The sequence below is a fragment of the Rhinolophus ferrumequinum genome, chromosome 3 (genome assembly GCF_004115265.2).
Source record: "Rhinolophus ferrumequinum isolate MPI-CBG mRhiFer1 chromosome 3, mRhiFer1_v1.p, whole genome shotgun sequence".
Classification (NCBI taxonomy): domain Eukaryota; kingdom Metazoa; phylum Chordata; class Mammalia; order Chiroptera; family Rhinolophidae; genus Rhinolophus; species Rhinolophus ferrumequinum.
The window spans coordinates 58,873,651-58,893,169 of record NC_046286.1 but is presented as its reverse complement, the minus strand read 5'-3'; the positions used below and the strand labels follow the sequence as shown (position 1 = coordinate 58,893,169).

Below are 19,519 nucleotides of genomic sequence, written 5' to 3'. Positions count from 1 at the left end.
TCCTTAAATCAATTTTATGTTGCCAGGACCTGGGTCATGTAAAGGTCAAAAGCCAAAAATTCTTTTGTTTAACTGTATATGTTTTCTATGGGTTCCCTTTTCCTGGTTTACCATGATTCTTGTGGGAATGGTGAGTGTAAATGAGGAAGAGAGGAGAAAGAGATTTTTACATACACACCTTTATTGTCATTGTTTGGGAGAATATAGATACCTTTCAATTCCTGTAAGTTAGATGAGTGTTTGATACAACTCCACTGTTACCAGGAAAGTAAAGGGAGGCTCAAAACCTTGTCGTACCACTCAAGAAATAAGAGATTTTGAGCTGTACGGAAACATACTCACAGAAGACCCCAGAGCTACCTTAAAATCTTTGGAGGACTGCCCAGGGAAAGAGGAATTAGAACAGAAATGGTCATTTTCAGACAACTGGTAATGGCTGTCTGGAGCTTTGTATTAAAAAGAATGTGAGGTAACATCCAAGGTCAGTGGGAAAGCATTCTGCTTGATACCGATGTCTGTCCAATGCTTCAAAGAAAGCCAGTGCCCAGGTGTTGCACATGTTGGAACGTATACTGAGTCCTTGAAAGGGAAGGTCGTGTGGGGTTGGGAATGCTGCTTTCCGTCCTGTACACCGAGAAGTCAAAAGTTAGTCTAGAGAGAGAGGAAGAGACAGAGGAAAGAGAGAGAAAAAATAGAGCAGCTTTTCAGAAATAAGAGAAGTTACCACCCTAACGAGCGTTCTCCTTCAATCCTGGTAAATTTCCACTTTTCATGCATTGCCTCATCAAGAAATCCATGCATCCTTCCAATAAATTTCCCTTTTTGGCTTTAGCTAGTCATCTAGGCTTCTGGCTTTTGTAGCGAAACAATCCCTTAAGAGGTCTATGTCTCAGTGGGGGCATATTTCAATCCCATTTAATTCAATTCAACCAATGTTTATTGAATGCTTTTATGTTTCTTATGCCTGATAATTTGGGTCCAGTTCTGAACGTGGCCTATGACTAGAATAGATAGAAGATTCAAAGGGAATAGCAGGCATACATTATAATGAGACATAAATACGTGAAACATGACAGAACATAATGAGAGTCCTTAGTTCTTCCCACCCAAGTCTTACTTCTGAGTTCTCTTTAACTTTCTGTCCAATTGGGTACTAGTGAGCAAGAGACATGGGTGGCAGTGGCTGAGACACAACCCTCCTAATTGTCACAAGTGCAAACCTGAGGGATGAGAGGAAGTTTGACACAGGAAATAACAGCCAGCAATAGGGCTCTCTGACCATGAAGAACACAATCTAGTGAAGCCCTTTAATTGAGCAAGATCTTTTTTTTTTTTTAATTTGTTCGGAAACTACTGCCTTAATCTCTGAAGATAATAAACCTCACTTAGTCCTGAATTGACTAACTGTCCATAATGACTGAGATACAAGCAGAGCTTTTATCCCACAAAAACTATTACCAGCACACAACTGATAAAAAGGTTAACCAAAATCCTTATCCCTAGTTAGAATCCTTACCTATAGGAAGAGCCTGAGACGAATAATAAACACACATTCAGTTTCCATTTGTGTTCTGACTACAAAGTCCAAACCAAGTCAAAAATTGGGAAGGAAACTCTTAATTGGCCATGAGCAGCCAAACTTCCTCTTTGGAGTTATCTGTGCTTAAATAACTGACACCAGAACCAGTGCCACTGCTTTCCCCAAATCAAATTCTTCTGCTGCCACCCCCATGAGAAAATGGATTCTGCAAAGCTCCTCATGCTGTTTGCCTCTGAATTGAAGTCTTGAACTGTGTGTGTCAGGTCATCAGAGCCTGGATCACATGCTCAGGCCCTACCTACCAGAGATGCTGGAAAAACAAGTGATCACCGTTACTCATGAGGAGACCAAATGGGACATTCTCCAAACTCAGGAAAGTTGTTCAAAAGACTCTAGTCAGGCAAAAACATGCAAATGTACATTACATTACCTAGAGGACTTATTCCTCAGGACTAAAATTTAACCAATTCATAATCCAGTTGGCTAAAAAAAAAACCATCCCCCAGAAACCATTTTCTTCTTCTTCTTCTTCTTCTTCTTCTTCTTCTTCTTCTTCTTCTTCTTCTTCTTCTTCTTCTTCTTCTTCTTCCTCTTCCTCTTCCTCTTCCTCTTCCTCTTCCTCTTCTTCTTCTTCTTCTTCTCGCCACCCCCCCCAAGATAAGGTGAGCACATGGCCACCCTGCTAGCAACTATATGTCCTAGTCTCCTTTGCAAGTATAAACCATATGACTAAATTCTCACCAATGGGATATAAGAAAAAGATGGCATTTTTAGCTCCTCAATTTTTTCCTTAAAGATGAAAGTGCTTAAACTGTACTTCCTCTTTTCTTCTTCCTTCTGGCTTAGAAATGGCAACAATTGGACCAGCTGCATTCAATCTATAGATGCATAGGTTGAATGGATGCATATGAGAATGTTGACATTGTCAGAACCAACCCATAAGCCTGGTTGACCTCATGGATGACCTCACAGAGCAGTGGTTCCTAGGTGAACGTGCAGGACAGTGCTTCCTTTCCAGCCCTATTAGAACACTTTTGGGCTGTTACCGGAAAAGGAAATAACTTCTGTCTTAATTAAGGTGTTGTGTTTTGTATATAGGCTCTTTGTATATAGGCAGCTTAGGTTCTGCACCACCTAATATGCTTAGTCATTCAAGAGATGACACATATGTTTCTGGAGCCCTTTGAGATGCCTGAAGTACTAGAGGTAGGTTCATAGACGACGGGTGTTCTGATGGTCGCCTCAAGTAAATTATAACAAATGGGAACCCTGTGGTAGCCCTAAATGAAATTCTAAATCTCTAGGTCAGTACATGGAATATAGTTAGTAGGTACTTAAAAAATTCTAGCTGCACCAAAAAAAAAAAAAAAAAGTTCTAGCTGGTTCTCTGACACTTCTTTCTCAGGAATCATGGTAGCTGAGTGTCCTAAAGGAATATTATTGGTCTTACTCAAGCCTGGGGGAAATCTCTCACAGAGAAGATCATCACATTGTTGTCCAGCTTAAGTTTACTCAGATAAGAATTTAGTAAAGAGGAGGAAACTAAGTTTGAGTCTGACCCTATATATGACCAAAGTATATAACTTGTCTAGGTGGCTTGTAAAGATGGGGTTCCTGGCTTACATTTGAATCCTTTTAGGAAAGACACATTTCTATAATCTTTAAATGGACCCTAGCTATGAAAACTGCTGAGTTTTCCATCCATGAGAGGAAAAAAACCCTAGCTCTGCAAAGATAAGCTTAGTAGCAGAAGGAAGTTCCACAGCATTTCTTGGAGCACATGATGCTGGATGAATGGGAAAAGTCGGGGTTTGGAGTTAAGGAGACGGGGAATAAAAGGAACCATCAAAGCACAGAAGATGAGGCTTCTAGCGGGGACTACACTGTAATTGTCTGTGAAGGTGTCCAATCCCCACTTTGGGTTGAATGTCCGTGCAGCCATTCATTCACTAGTTTAGTGATGTGTATTAAGCACTGACCATGCGCCAGGTCCTGAGCGAGGCACAGAGGCTGTAGCTGTGAATAAAACAAAATCTAGTAGGTGCATAAAGAGAATCAAAGCAAGGATAGGAGATGGTGAATGACAAGAATGTTTTCCTAGGTAAGATGGTCGGGGAGGCTCTCTGAGAAGGGGAAATCTGAACAGAGACCGGAATGGAGTCAGGACAGAGTAGTCCAGGCAAGCACAACATCAAGGACAAAGACCCACCAGGGTCTTCCTTGGCAAGTTTAAGGAATGGAACGGAGGCTAGTGTTCCTGACGTATAGAAAGGCAAGAGGAAAGTCAACGGAGATGCAGGCAGAGAAGGGTTCTAGGACTGGATGACACAGGCCTTCTTAGAGAATTTCCTGACCACCGAGCACAAGAGGTGCGTCTCCTTCATCCCAAGTCCCCTGTAGTGCTTTGACGTCATAGACGCTTTGTAAAGAAATGGAATAAACTGAATAAACTACTCTGGAATAAACTTTAAACAGGCACATTAGGTAGCCAACCATGAAAAATATCTACATAATGTTTACTTAGAGATTTTGGCAATTCTCTGCACCAATAAGCTTGTCACTGCCAATCAACTAGTTACATTTGCTACAATAAAAGACTGATTATGTTTATTTCCACATAACTGCTGACCTTGGAACTTGGAACACAACTGCTGAAGACACTAAGTGCCGGAAAGATCGTAAGACCTGGAGCAGTGATGGCACAAGCCTATTTTGGTAATCATTTTGGCAGCGTCAATAGACGCATTTGTTGAAAAATCTACTCCTGTATTTTAGGAAAATTGAGTCTTGAGTCAATTACCCAGGACATGCAAAGGAACCCTGCCTGCTTGACAGATTCCACATATTGATAGAAACATTTTTCACTCCCAGATGCCCTAAGGAAATGCTGAAATGGCGTAGCTCAGTCTAGAAATTTTTTTTCAGTGTATGTTTATTTCACGTTGATTTTAAAACGACAACCTCTCCTTTTTAAAGAAAGACATTAAATGAGGGGATTTTCTTTTTTCCTGAGGCAAGAATGGCCTTTGACTCAAGGTTAGATTAAGATACTCCATAAAGGACATTGAGGGCTTTGTGATGGCAACAGGAAAAGACCAAGAAAAGAGAGAACCTTGCTGAAGGATAGGTGCCCGAGAGGGAAGGGTGGGCTCTGGTGGGGGAGGAGAGAGGAAGGCAAAGAGTGAAGAAGATGAAGGAGACCTGGAAGTGACTATTATTTCAAGCGATGGCCCTGATAAGCTTATTGTAGAGTGTGGAGCACGGTCAGTGACCTTTAACTGGACTCGGCTTACATTTGCTGTCAGTATTCAGTTGTCACAGAACTGGTCCCATTCTTTTGAAAGGCAGGCACAAAGTATAGCTCGACTGAAATGATGTCTGTAATGGCATTAAAGTTTTCACCTGTTCTGTGTCACATCCACAAAGGTATTTAAGGCCACTCTGCCTTCTACACACCTACAACTTACTATACCAAGTAGGATGTTGTGGTCCCCAATTTTAGTAGAATAGTGGTGGTTGCTCAGGTAATAAATAGAGTTGTTTCCTGATTGTTGCAGGAAAGGGGAGGTGACCTAAGGGGGAAAGAGACCCTTCTCTTTGTATGGGATGGTATTAATTTCACCGAGACAACTTCTTAGAGATTCTATTATCCTTACATAATTTTTATAATAGTCCACAAAGACGCAGTTTTGAATAGTTCTATTTTTAAGTTTTTTTTCATTTTGTTTTCTCCTCTTCACCAGAAGAGGTACCATCTCTTACATTTTAAATCTCTTTCAAAGAATTTAATTTTATAGTGCCATCAAGACCAAAAATATGTTGACTTAGTGAGGGAAGATATTTAATTGCTTTAGAATATCCACATTTTGAAAAATAAACCTGTTTCTTTTTCTCCTTGGTCAATTTGGCAGCATGAAGTAACTTATTTGTGGCTGCTATTTGTCTCCACAATTTCCCTTAATAGCTGGTTTCACAGTCTTTATATTCATGAAGCATTTCCTTATGTCTGGACCAAATCCCTTTTGCTCTAATTTGAGGCCAGAGACTCTGTGGAGTTGTTCACAATTGTCTATTGAATAGACAAACATTTGGAGTTTGTTTTGAAAACTCACTTCAGTTTTCTCCTTACCAGGGTAAACAATCCCGGTCTCGCAGCTTTCCTCAATGGTCTTATAATGCACTCATGATAATGTGCGCATGTACCATTGGACACAGTTCAACCATCTCAGGATAAGTTCAAGAAATGCAGTACAAAATTTATTTGACATAATCCTCTCATCCGTCATATTTGAATGCTCCTCTAATTTACAAAGTACTTTTATAAACAATAGCTCATTTTATTTCAATAACAAATCTATGAGATGAATATTACTTATTTTTCTTTTCTTTTTTTCTTCTTCTTCACAGATGAGGTCACTGAATCGTGGGCCACACTGCCAGTATGTGGGAAAGCAGAGATTCAAGTCCTGCTCTTCTGAGAAAAGGAGCAGGGGGATTTACACTACTCAGGAAACTGTCTACTGTGTGCAAAGCCTGGGACTGGCTGTTGCACAGGATACGAGAATGATTACTCAATTCCCACAGACTTGCTGAAAGAGGTAAGGAAAAGTTTTGGGGAAGGAAATGGAATGGGCTGGGCTCTAAATGTTAAGTAGAGTCTGGGTAGGTGGAGAAGAAAGTTAGGAACATTCCTGCTATGAGTAGACCTGCCTACGTAAAGATATGTTGGGCAAGAACGTCACATGCTGAGCTTATCTCTTCTCATAGTACAGGGCATCCTTTGAGAGGTGATAAAGTTCCATTGTTACGAAGCAGGACTCTGAAGTCCCAGAGGCCTAGATTTAAATCCTGAATTCACCAAGTACTAAGTACTGTCCGGGACAAATTGCCTCCATCTCTTTTTGCTTCATTTTCTCATCTGTCACACAGCAGGATTAAATGTAATCATTCATGTAAGTATGCAATAAACATTAGCTATCATAGTACCAAAATATGCAGCATTTTGTAAGAATAGAGGGTAGATAGGGGTATTTCTAACTCATATCACAGTTTCTTACTTTCCAAGGATATGGCATGATTCAAAAGCATTCTTAGCCTTACCACCAGTTCCTGGTGATAAAGCATAAGGTCATTCTATTTTCTCTCTCTTTTTACAGGAAAGGAAACTAAAGAATGATTTGGTGGATGAACCCCTTATCCATTCCACAGACATAATTTTTAGTTTTCACTGTTGAATATTAGCGAGTTCAATAAGCCTAAATAAAGTGTTTGTGCGCACACACACACACACACACCCCAACCCCCTCTCCCCCCCCAAAAAAAACCCTAGTGAGATATTAAAGTAAATCAACTTCTTATTTCACCTAAACTGCCACTTTCTGTCTTAGAATGTAGTTTTAGGGTATTTGTTGAGTATGACTTACATTTTGTTTAAATTAAAATGCATTTCAATAAAACCTCTTACTCGTGTCCCCAGTTCTGAGTAGACGTTAAATAATACATGTGGAGTCACAATGCACTCCTAGGGATTTGAGCCTAACCCTAAGTACTCCCAGCAAAATGTGGCACACATGTGAAACACACGCGCACTCCGGGCACACGTGTACTCGCCCAGAGTATCATGTGTACTCTGTGTGAAAAGGAAAATGAAATCACCAATTGAGGGGACAGTAAGGAGGACTTTTGTTGGGGAGGGGAGGAGAGGCAAGTATACAGAGGGTGCCAAGAAAATGTATGCACATTTTAAAAGGAAAAAATACTATTAAAATTGTAGTACTCCATATATACCGCTAACAAAAGATGAACACAAGTCACATTTGACTTCTGTAATTACAAGAGGTGCTCAAAGTGTCAGCATCCAGACACTTCTGATTATAGCAAACTACTGCTTCAGCAACGTTGACCAAAGTGTCCACTTGTGTACATTTTTTTTGCATCCCAAGTATACTGCTGTTGGGTTGGTCAGTGTTTCTTTTTTTAGGGTGGAAAAATAGAGTATCATAAATAGTCTTCACTGTGACAGGTAAATGGTACATGCATAAGACTACTAAATAATCATGGTTCTGGTTTTCTTCCTCCAGTGGACTAGTGTTGTAAGAGGAATATTATTTGGAATTGCAAGTGTAGGTGTATTGGTTTTCTATGGTTGCTGTAACAAATGACTACAAACTTAGTAGTTTAAAACTATACAAATTTATTTATTTTTCCCTTCTGTAGAACAGAAGTCCAACGTGAGTCTCATTGGGCTAAAATCAAGATATTGACAGGACTGCATTCCTTCAGCAGGCTCTAGGGGAGAATCCACTTCCCTGTCTTTTCCAGCTTCTAAAGGCTGCCCACATTCCTGGTTTCCAGGTCCTCTGCTTCTCTCTCCAAAGTCAGGAAAATAAGTCCAGTCATTTTCATACCACATCACTCTCACCTATTCTACTGCCTCCCTCTTCCATTTACAAGGACTTTGGTGATTACACTGGGCCCACCTGGATAACCCAGGCAATTCTGTCTATTTCAAGGTCAGCAGATTAGCAATTTTAATTTTCCTTTGGCACTTCAGGAATTAGGACATGGGTATCTTTGGGAGACCATAATCCTGACTACCAGAGTAGACAGTGGGACCTAAAGACATTCTCAAAACCCTTTGGTCAACAGATAGCTAGGTTCTAAGCCTCTCTTTTGTGCAAAAATAGCTACTAAAATTGTTAAACCTACCAGGCACCGACACTTTGGTCCTGGCACGTACCTAGAACAACAGATCTGCCTACTAACTTGAAGAGAGGCAAGGAAAGAAAGTCAAGATGCTGTGTGCTACGCAGAGCTTCTGTCACCCAACCTTTTGTTCTTTGTATTTATTATATACACTAAGGGCTTCCCCTGCTCCAAAGGATCATCACCTCACACTCCAAGGAATGCCAAGAGTGTCTGTACAAAGTTCTGTTCTGCGCACCGTGCCTGTTTGCTATTGCCTTACTCCCGTTAAAGTGGCTCATCATAATCCCTGGTTATCTTGTGTTGGCTTTTCCTCCTTCCCAAGTATTGAACTTTCAGCCCCAAAATGCCTCAGGACAACAGAACTCCAACTCTGATCTGATTTAAAGAAAAGAGATACATTCAGTTGTACTTTTAAAATTCAAGTCATGACTCAATCTATCCAGTTGAAATTAGGATCGTCAGAAAGGAGTAGCCAAAAACAAAATAAAATAAGATGGTATTAGAGATACTTCAGGAAAATTAAATTACATTTTTAAGTTGTACATTACCCTACTTTTAAAGTTCTGAGAGACCTTGAATGATTTTTTTTCTTCATTCATTTCTCGTTTGTACCAGAGTACGGGTCAAACCACTTACATCCAAGGAAATTACCTTGTTTAGCTTTTAATATCCTCATTCCCCCAGACGATACAACTTCACAAATTTTCTTGACAATATATTCTGAAGTTTAACAGTTCTCCTGTCTGGAATGTATTCCTGGTTCAACCTAGTATAAATCCACTTATTCTTTTATATTCTTAATAGAAATGTAAAAAATCTGGTTTTCAATTTTATACAGAAGATGTTTAGATACTTAAAGACCCTTATCAATGTTCGTTCTTGCTAGGCTTACCAGATCTAAATCTGGAGAACGTGCTACATATTTTGACAAGACTGTGCTAGCAGTAATGCCCTGTAGTATCTAATTTGGACTCAAACACTGTGAGTGTAAGTGCATGTGAGTGACTGTGTGTGCATGTGTGTGCGTGTGTGTTTGTTTTTCTTTAAATAGAATTACCAGAAAACCCCATCCATATGAGACAGCTGGAAACCCTGCCAAATTCCCCTTTTTTCTAGATCAAATAATACCAGTCCCATTTAATTTTCCTTCAAAAAGTCAGATTTATAAACATCAAAATGAACCATTAATGGAAGCAAGAACCACACTGGCATGCATATGTAGCTAAGCATCTAGGGTGACTTAGAGTCAAGCTTTCTTAGACACAGGAGAATAAATAAATGACTTTTTGTTTATTTCCTTCTAGCATTAGAAATCTATGAAACAGAACCAAATATTACCAACAGATATCGGAGTGTCCAATGAGCTTAAACTGGCCTAGGATCTGTGGACCAGACAAATAACTTGAGTTTTGTGACCTGCTAGAAATGTGCACATATCAGACCTATGCCAGTGGAGCCATTGATTTGCAATTGTCTCAGCCTTCCCATTAACCCAAGGCTTCAAATGTATACTTTTGGTTCTTTTCCCCAAAGAACATCTGCGATTGACAGACATTCATCATTTCAGATTTAAGCTTCTGTCCCATTACAGGCATTCCACCTACAGTGTACTACTTTAAATTAAATATTTTTAAATAAATCCTATAATTATCTTATGAAAAACTCAATTAGTTTGCATTGCTTTTCTTTAAAAAAAAAGCATTAATTTATTAACCATAAACATGTAAACTATACCACAATTATTTATAACCCTGTTATAAAGTTGGGAAGTGGCCCACGGCCTCTCTCAACCTCTGGGAGGATCTGTACCTATAAAATCTTGCCTTGGCGTCTGAGCCTTTCAGTAAGAACGCACAGGCTTCCATGTGTGGCACTATGCCAGTATCTGAAAAAAGCAGGGCCTGCCTTTATTGGCCTGATGCTTTGATGGCCTTTGATCAAGCCATTGTACCAGAGCAGCCGAGATATAAGGCAAGATGTGGCCTTTCAGTAACCTTCCTTCTTTGTGTGAGAGTAAGACAAGTTAATTGGGCTTGACAGTACAGATGACCCTTTCAAGTCAGGTAAAATGAGACTGTTGTGCTTATCACAGGTAGATAACCATTAATATTGCTTGTACTGTCTATGGGAAGAGAAAGGGGCTTGTTTGTTTTAAATGTTTTTCAAGGAAGGCAACAAAGATTCCCGGGGGGGGGTGCCTGGCCAGCTAAGGAGACAATGGTGCCATTTGAAGGGTTCATGACACATTGAAAGGTGGAGAACACACTCCCATTGATAAATTATTATTATTGATAACCCCATCTTTGTCCTTTATTTCATATAATTGTCAAAGTTCAGACTGTCAGACCTAGTGGACTCACTTTAGAACTCTTTTTAGAAAGCTACATCTGAGAAGGGAGACTTGTAGTTTAGTAGCGATGGAATGTCCCAGGCAATCTGAACTGATATTGTTTGTACCTTATTAAGCAATTTGTTTGCTCACAATATATACTGGAACTCTTTTTCCCTTTATGTTAGTTTGCTTCTCTTTATGAGCGACACCAGTGGCCATACATGTGTTCCCTGAGGGAGAGAGAGACCATATGAGAGATTGTCCCCATAAAAGGATCAGTCACTCTTCTTATTAAGCAAGGCTTCCAGGGTTAGAAAATGGCACCATCCTCTCCTCTTCCCTGTAGAAAACCAAAAAATTACAGGCTGCTTTCAGAGTCAAAGGCTATGTGAGGTAGTATGACTTTGCTGCTCACCATTCTATGTTCATCTGCGTTGGTCCTGTTCCAGTTTTAGCAGTTCAGAATCTAATTATTTTTTTCCTTTCAGTTTATTGAAATATATCTGACATACAGCACTATATTAGTTTAAAGTATACGGCATAATGACCTGACTTACATATATTATGAAATCATTTCCACAGTAAGTTTAGTTAATATCTATCATCTCATATAGATACAAAATCAAAAATAAAAAAACAAAAGGTTTTTTTCCTTGTGATGAGAATTTTTAGGACTTAATCACTGAGCAACTTTCAAATATACCATACAGCAGTGTTAACTATAGTCATCATATGGTACTTTATGTTCCTGATGCCGCCTATTTACCTTATAACTGGAAGTTTGAACCTGTTGACCACCTAAATCCAATTCCCCCCAACTCTGATAACCACAAATATGGTCTCTTTTTCTTTGAGTTTGGTTTGGTTTTGTTTTTTTAAGATTCCATATATAAGTGAGATCATAGATCGTAGAGTATTTGTCTTTGTCTGACTTATTTCACTTCAGCATAATACTCTCAAGGTTCATCCATGTTGTCACAAATGACAGGATATCCTTCTTTTTTTGGCTGAATTTTATATATATATATATATATATATATATATATATATATATATATATATATATATATGTATATATATATATAAATATGCCACATTATCCATTCATCTGTTGACGGACACAGGTGGCTTCCATGTCTTGGCTGCTGTAAATAATGCTGCAATCAACATGGGGTTAACTTTGCAACTATCTCTTCAGCATAGTGATTCCATTTCCTTTGGATATATACCTAGTGAATCTAATTTAGAAAGAAAGAGAGGGAGGAGAGGAAGGAAGGAAGGATGTAGGGAGAGGGAGGGAGGGAAGAAGATAACACAGCTAGCCTCAGTGGGGGTTCTTAGGCATCCTGCTCTGGGTTTCTACTCTCTCTGAACACAGTCCTGGTATTAGTGCCATGATCTATGGATTGATATCGTGTGTCTTATATTAGTAAAGAGAGATTTCCAAATAACTCCAATATTTACCAGTAAAATTAGAAATAAAAAAACTGAAGTTTTTTTTTTTGTTGTTTTTTTTTGCTTAACACTAATAGAATTTCACCACTATAGTACTGGCAGGGCTTCAGAAAAAAAGTTTGTCCATTTATTGTTCTAGGCTTTGTGAAAAGGTAACATTTTTACAGAACAAGTTGAAAATGCATATCAAATGGCAATCAATGCAATATCCTGTTTTTAGAAACATCTTAAGGAAGCAATTCAAGAGGAGAAAACCATATTATTGGAAAGTATCTTTAAATAAAGAAATAAGCTTAGAGCACCATTACATACACTATCCAAAACTGAAAAGAATCTAAATTTCCAACAATTAGATAATAAAAGATTAGTGTCGTGACTATTAGGCAACCATGAAAATAATAAGTGTGATGGGTGAAAATGGAAAAATATTTATGAAACATGAAGTAAAAAATAATGCAAGATTTATATATACAGAAGACTAGCTTATTAAATAATTTGTATATATGTATGTATACATATACATATATATGTATATGTACATGTATGTATATATGTATGCATACATGTACATATACATGGTATGTGTACATGTATGTATATGTGTATACATACATGTACATATACATACATATATATATATACATACACACACACATATATATATAGTCTGTAAATAAGTTGAAATTAGTTCTACGGGATTTTTTTTTGTCTTTTAAAATGTCCTGATACAATACTTGAAAGCTCATTTAATCATTGATAATTTACAATAAAATTAATTTAGCTTTGCGCAGTGGCAGTATCGTAGCCAATGAGGTTTATCCGAGGCGCGATTATTGCTAATTGAAAATTAATTTATCTTTAGTGAATGGTGATTGTTGTTAGGGGTACATTTTCCTATGTCATTATACACAAGGAGATGTTAAAAGATTATTTTAAGCACCAAACTTATTCCATAGAAATTCTTTTATCATCAAAGATTTTAAGTGTGGTATACCCAATATGCTTGAAAAGATAGGATGTTAGATTCAGCATCCTCTCTATGTGGCGTGATCAGTGGGAAAAATCTTTTTTTCATCATCTTAAAAAAAAATAAACAGAATTACCATGTGCTGTTTCAGAAAAATAGTGTAAGTGTCTCATGTAGTTAAACAGAATCAGTTCTCACCATTTTGAAAATTAGCTCAAGGGCTTTTAATATTGTTCCAAATTCAATAAACTAAATAAACTAATAAATATACTGTGAGTAGGGCATAATCTTATTAACAAAGCAAAAAATTGTTTTTCAAAGGTCTGTGTGTGATAAGTGTGCTTGAAGACATTGGTTTACTCCTTTGCTGTTTATGGAAGTCTGCTCCTCTCTCTTGATTGTAAGCAACTTTAAGGACAGATCATTTGTTTTTAAATCATTTGTACCCCCACATACATGCTAGCACCTAGCACATAATTGGCATTCAATAAATACTGGCAAAATAAGTAACAAATGAACAGCCCACGCCAAATTTTAAACAGATCTTTCCCGCTTTTAATTTCTGTATACTACGTTAGAGTTTGTTTTAATAAAGCAACACCAACATCTTTGATTAAAAGCCAAAAAGAATTCAACATTTAATAATAGAGTAAATTTTACCATATGCAGAGCCAGACAGGCCTTCTACTTTTATATTTTATACACTTCTGGATTGTTTTAATTTTTTATTATAAAAACATTTATTACTTCTGTAATTTAAGAAAGAAGATAAAATAATAGGCTGAAAATGTTTTGTTTGGGTATGAACATTCACACTTTGGGAATTTGTTGTTCCTAAGGGGGTGGAGACAAAAGAAAATTTCAAGGATGCTGAAGCACAGAAACAGTTTAACGTAAATGTTAAGATTTCCATAGTTAGAACTTAGAAAAATTCTGCTGTTGTCCCAGATCTCCCCAATCCTTTGCTAAAGCAACTTTTAAAAAAAAGTATGTTTTCCTTCACCTTTAAAGTAATAGATTATTTTCACTAGACTTTGGGGAGAGGCAGGCGGGAAATCATGTTGTTTTGCACTTTTTCAGAATTAGTACAACTCCCCTCAAGAGAAAGGAGAAAAAAATGTTAAAGAACAAATCATAGCCCTTCTCCTCCCCCGCAGCAATTTTGTTCCAGGTTGGTAAGAACTTACAAGACTCTTTGTTGCTAAATCTACCCAATAGTCTCAGAACTGTGGCTGAACATTGAAGGAGATTTTACCCTAAAATTTAACATATGGTGACTTGAAAGTGTGTTAAATCTTCCTAAATGTAGGCTTGGTAAAGTTATTTTCTTCCAAAGAGTACAAAATGGAAAGGTGGGGAAAGAATAACTTTACAATGAAGATACCCACAAACATTACCTCACCCAAATGATCAAAGTCAACAGCAACTGTGATAAGTCTTGCTGATAGCATGTAATCTTGAGATAATGTGATGAGACGGCCCTTTTACCTCTGTGGTCTTTCTCCTCAAAACCCCTAATTCTAGTTTAATCATGAGAAACCATCAGACAAATCCCAATTGAGGGATATCCTACGAAATACCTCACCAGTACTCCACAAAATTGTCAAGGTCATCAAAAACAAGGAAAGTATAAGAAACTGTCACAACCAAAAGTTGCCTAAGGAGACGTAACTAAATGTAATGTAGTATCCTGGATAGGATCCTTCCTAGTGTAGAAAAAGACATTAGGTAAAAACTAAGAAAATCTGAACATGGTATGACCTTTAGTTAATGTCATATCAAAATTGGCTCATTAGTTATGACGAATGCACCACAGTAATATGTCAATAATAAGGGAAACTGGGTACAAGGTTTATGGAAACTCTCTGTAGTATCTTTGCAAAACAAACAAACAAAAAAAGAAACAAACCAAGATGCTGTAAATCTAAAACTCTTCCAAAATAAAAAGTTTACTTTAAAAAAGTAAATAAAGTAGGGATAAGGGATGGGCAATTTAATATGCCAATGTAAGAGATTAAAGATTTCTTCAAGCATGAAAGTTCTGATTGAGAAATATATACCAGTCTTTGTGGTTAGTATTAATCTAAAAATATTCTTTTATGACATACTTTTTCAATAAATTTGAATCAAACAAAAGAGTTACATCTGAAGATTGAAAGAGATCTCTGAAATATGCTCACTCAAATTCTTTATTTTATGAATGAGCTAGTAAGGAACTAAGAGGCAGAGCCAGAAGGCAACCTAAGCCCCTTGACTTAATGCCCCCAAACTATGAAGACCCCCTACAAGAAAATGTCGATTGAACACACGTAATCTTATTCTCAGATACCTACCAGTCTGCTTGCAGTCTGCCTTTGTTTTTGGTCGGTTAATTCCTAAGAAGAGATCAATCTCACAACCAGAAATTTGGTATTTCCCAAATATTTCCCAATAACTTAAAATTTAAAGTGATCTAGCTATCAGCATAGCTGAATATAGTGCTTTAAACCTCATTGACATTTCTTGATTCTTTGCTTTAAAGAGCTGCTTTCAATCCCTGGAGTGTCAGAGCAGGCAGGTAGGTATATGAAGACTACTGCTTGCTCAAATTCTGTGCAAGTTTTCAGCTCATATCTCAGAACATCTCAGAAAGAGAAAGCGCTTACCATACCTTTCAGCCACGTATGCTCCACCTCAGTGACCTCAAAGAGATGTTAGTTAGACACTAGCTTCAGGGAAAGAACATTCTTCTTTAATTTCCCATCACTTCTTGGAGTGACTCAGGATCTTTGATGATGTAACTAAAATGCCTTAATTGAGGCCACCTTTTACGGTTGTGTGGATTGACCATCACACAACTAGCAGAGCCATACATGACTGTCCCGCTTGGGATTGACAGTAAGCCAGGCATGAATCAGAGTGGACATTAAAAGTGAGAAGAGGTCTAAGTGTTTTTATTTCCTTTCACTCCTGTGATAGCTAAAGCTCTTTGCTATCTACCTTTTCCAACACGTAGATAACACTCTGTTGGATGGTGATTGTCTCAGTACGTTTACTATTATTAAAAAATACATGCAGGAGGTATGCTCTGATATTCCTTGATAATTTCATATGTCCAGCAAGTTTTCAAAACCTCTCCTACTTTCCCAAACAAAGGAGCATGGCTATCACAGTGCTTGGGCAAGATTACTAGATATTATAACACCTCCGTAAGCCCAAGGAATCTATGCTTGTAAGAATTTAGAATTGCTGGAATCACCTTATATTATTTAATCTAGCATTTCAAGCAAATTAAAAGTAAAGCTAGCCATTATTTGGTGTCATGAAAAAAATGCACCATAACAAATATTGGACGCCAAGATTCTGTCTGGGATATGCTCACCACGCACTGCATCTGAAATATTAGAACTGTTTGCCACCTGGGAAAGATGTATTCATTCTTACTGAGAGCTTCTGCCTGAGTTATTTTCACGTATAAAAAGGGGACAATAGTGTTCTTAAATATTGTTCTAGAATATCATGCCAATGCAAAATAAAGTAGTAGATATTTTCAGGGGGGAAAACACTTCAGTTTATCATATTTCCACAACTCCAGGCCCTAAAGGAGAGTGAGTAGGTAGAGTTGGCTGGCTCACCACAACTATTCTGAAGTAGGATAAGTAGACACATTGACAAGATTCACTCATAGATCGATAACCAGATGTCACAGAATCTACTAAGATTAAATGTCCTGTGCCTGGACTTCTTAAATACAGGCAGCCAAGACAGTCCAAGGTGAAATGAGTCAAAGGATAACCTGTTATACTACTACCCAACTTTTCTATTTGGTGGAACAACTGTCCAGTTACACCTAGAAAGATACAGGTGATCAGATCCAAAGAGAATAATGAGCACCTTCTAAATAGAATGAAAAAAAATTCTGTTATATTAGATAAAGCAAAGTTACCTTAGAAAAGGATTTCACCAAGAGACATTTTCTTTCAGAGATATCATGATATTTTATTTCTTATCACACACTCCAGCCAAACAATAATTAACATCAACTTTACTACAAAAAGATAAATCATCAGTTAAAGAGATCAATTTCAAAGCGAGTATGTAATTTCTTTGCAATGTGTATTTTATATTTTGCCAGTTGTAAAAGTTGGGTGCTATGTATAGGAACTATGATCCCTGAACACATAGTGATCCACATCCTACACCAGTGCTCTCTAGTAGGACTTTCTGTAATAATTGAAATGTACTATATCTGTGTTGTCCAAAATGATAACCACTAGCCAGATGGCTACTGAGCATTTGAAATGCAGCTAATGTGACTGAGGAAATGCATTTTAATAATATTCGATTTATATTTCAGTAGCCACATGTGGCTAGTGGGTACTTCATTGGGCAGTGCAGCTACAGACGCTAGGTTATATCCTTTCTGGAAGAAGAGTATGATGGCACATGGATGGGGTAAGCACTAACCTCAGGGCAAAAAAACAAATGTAAAGTTTGCAGAGTGTTGGGTTTTGTGCCCATCATTTCACCATTATGTCTCTTCAGCTATGAAAGAGGAATTGGTGACATCAGAGAAGGATGTACTTCAATAAAAGTTTGAGAGTATATTTCAGAATTTTATAAGAATCATGTATTCTTAATCAACCAACAAGGATTATACTTTGCATATTTTTTAGTATTCCTCTGTCTAATTAATGGTTGCTCTATAATCATAATGATCGACTTGAGGATGGCTGATTTTAAACTAACGTCTTATTTTAATATAAAGAATTTTATAGTTACATACTGTTCCCCAATAAAGTCCTGTTCTCCTTCCCCAATAAAATCTTTAAAAAAAAAAAAAAAGAATTTTATAGAGATTCAAACACTGCTACTGAATTAAATCTCTTGATCGAGGGGCTTTATTATGTAAGTTACTTAAAGTTACATATTCATATAAAGTCCTATTTTGTCCATACTAAGCCTTTTTTTTGGTCTCTATTAAGCCTAAGTAGAGATGTCAAAGAGGCAATTGAATGCACAAGTCTGTAATTCAGGAAGAGCTCACTACTATAGTTTGCATACCCTCTCTTTAATTTTCAAAGAGTAACATACTCACATTATTAAATATTCACATTATTAAAACTGTAAATTCTTTTAAGAGACTGCCCACAATTAAGCTCCTATCTTCAAGAATCTTTTCTATAGCATTTTACCCAGTTCTATATATATCATTGTTTTATTAATAACATTAAATGAAACGAATTAAGTGGTATAGATACATCTGCATTGACATTTAAATAAATTATCCATATGTATTTTTACATTAGTGTTCTAGTTCATTGCAACAAAACTTAAGGATAGTAAAAATGTCAAAGTTCCATAAACAGCCCATTCACTTCAAACTGTTAAAATCAGCAAAATTTTAATGAATAAGGTTTTACATTTTTAATAGTTTTTTTTTGGAATTTTTTTAAATGAGACTTGAGCTATGATAAAATGTGAAATGTAATGAAATGTTGCTATGAACATTTACTTTTCCCCAACACAATTAATATAAAAATGCCAAACTTATACAACATTCAAAAAGAAACTCCTGAAACTGTTAGTCTGCCCTTTCTTATCTAAGTTAAAGATGTAAAGGACCCGTTCTGAATACCCCCTTATCTTGCAGTTTTAGTGTCCTGAGAAATTCAGCAATGGCCACATTCAAAATAACTGGAAGAAAAATATAATACTAAATTCATACTAAATATATTTTTAATTCACTTTACAACACATATTGTACATATTTTCTTTCTATCACAGTCTTTAAATGTGGTGCTTTCATTTTCTCATATGTTTAAAATGAACAAAATTAACATTCTCTAATATTCTGAAGATAAATACCCATAGCTTTCTCTTTTCTTAAGTGACTGAAGATTGGGTTTTTGCTGCCACCTGTTGACAATAGTTGCAAATAATAAATCCTGTCTCCACAAATTCTAAAGTTGAAAAAGTCCTTAAAAATCCATCCATACTACTTCCTTCATTTTGTGAATGATAAGAGGGCTCAGAAGGGCTAAGTGACTTTCCCAAAGTCACCCAAAGGGAACAGGTCTGAGACTAAAATGTAAGTTTGGGCCTTGGAGTTCAGTGTTTATTTTGCTCTACCAGTTATTATCACTTGTTTAGGTGGCAGAAATGCATGGTGCTCTTTGCACAAATGCATCTGGAATGCATGGTGCTCTTTGCACAAATCATGAAATACTGATGTGCTTAAATCCATTACATTAACTAGTAATATTTTTTGCCATATGGAGGAACAAGTCTATGCCTCTCCAAAATACTGTAGCAAGTAGGTCCATTTGATATGGCAGTCCAACAGGTATGGGCACGACTGGAAGATGGGTGTCTGTTTGCATTAGTGCCTGAAGGGCTTTCCGAGAAAGCGTTCGTCTTAGGAGAGAAGAGAGCTGAGGCCTACAAGTCTGACCTAAGAGGACAGGGAGATCCTGTGTGTGTCAGTGGGTCACTAAAGACTCATGTTTGAGTCTGAAAGAGAAAGAGTTGAAACAAA

The 19,519-nt window shown here is 37.2% G+C and overlaps 1 pseudogene; it reads left to right on the top strand.

Moving 5' to 3' along the window:
* Positions 1-12,814: 12,814 nt before the first annotated feature.
* LOC117020937 (uncharacterized) lies at positions 12,815-12,972 on the top strand (annotated as a pseudogene).
* Positions 12,973-19,519: the final 6,547 nt, after the last annotated feature.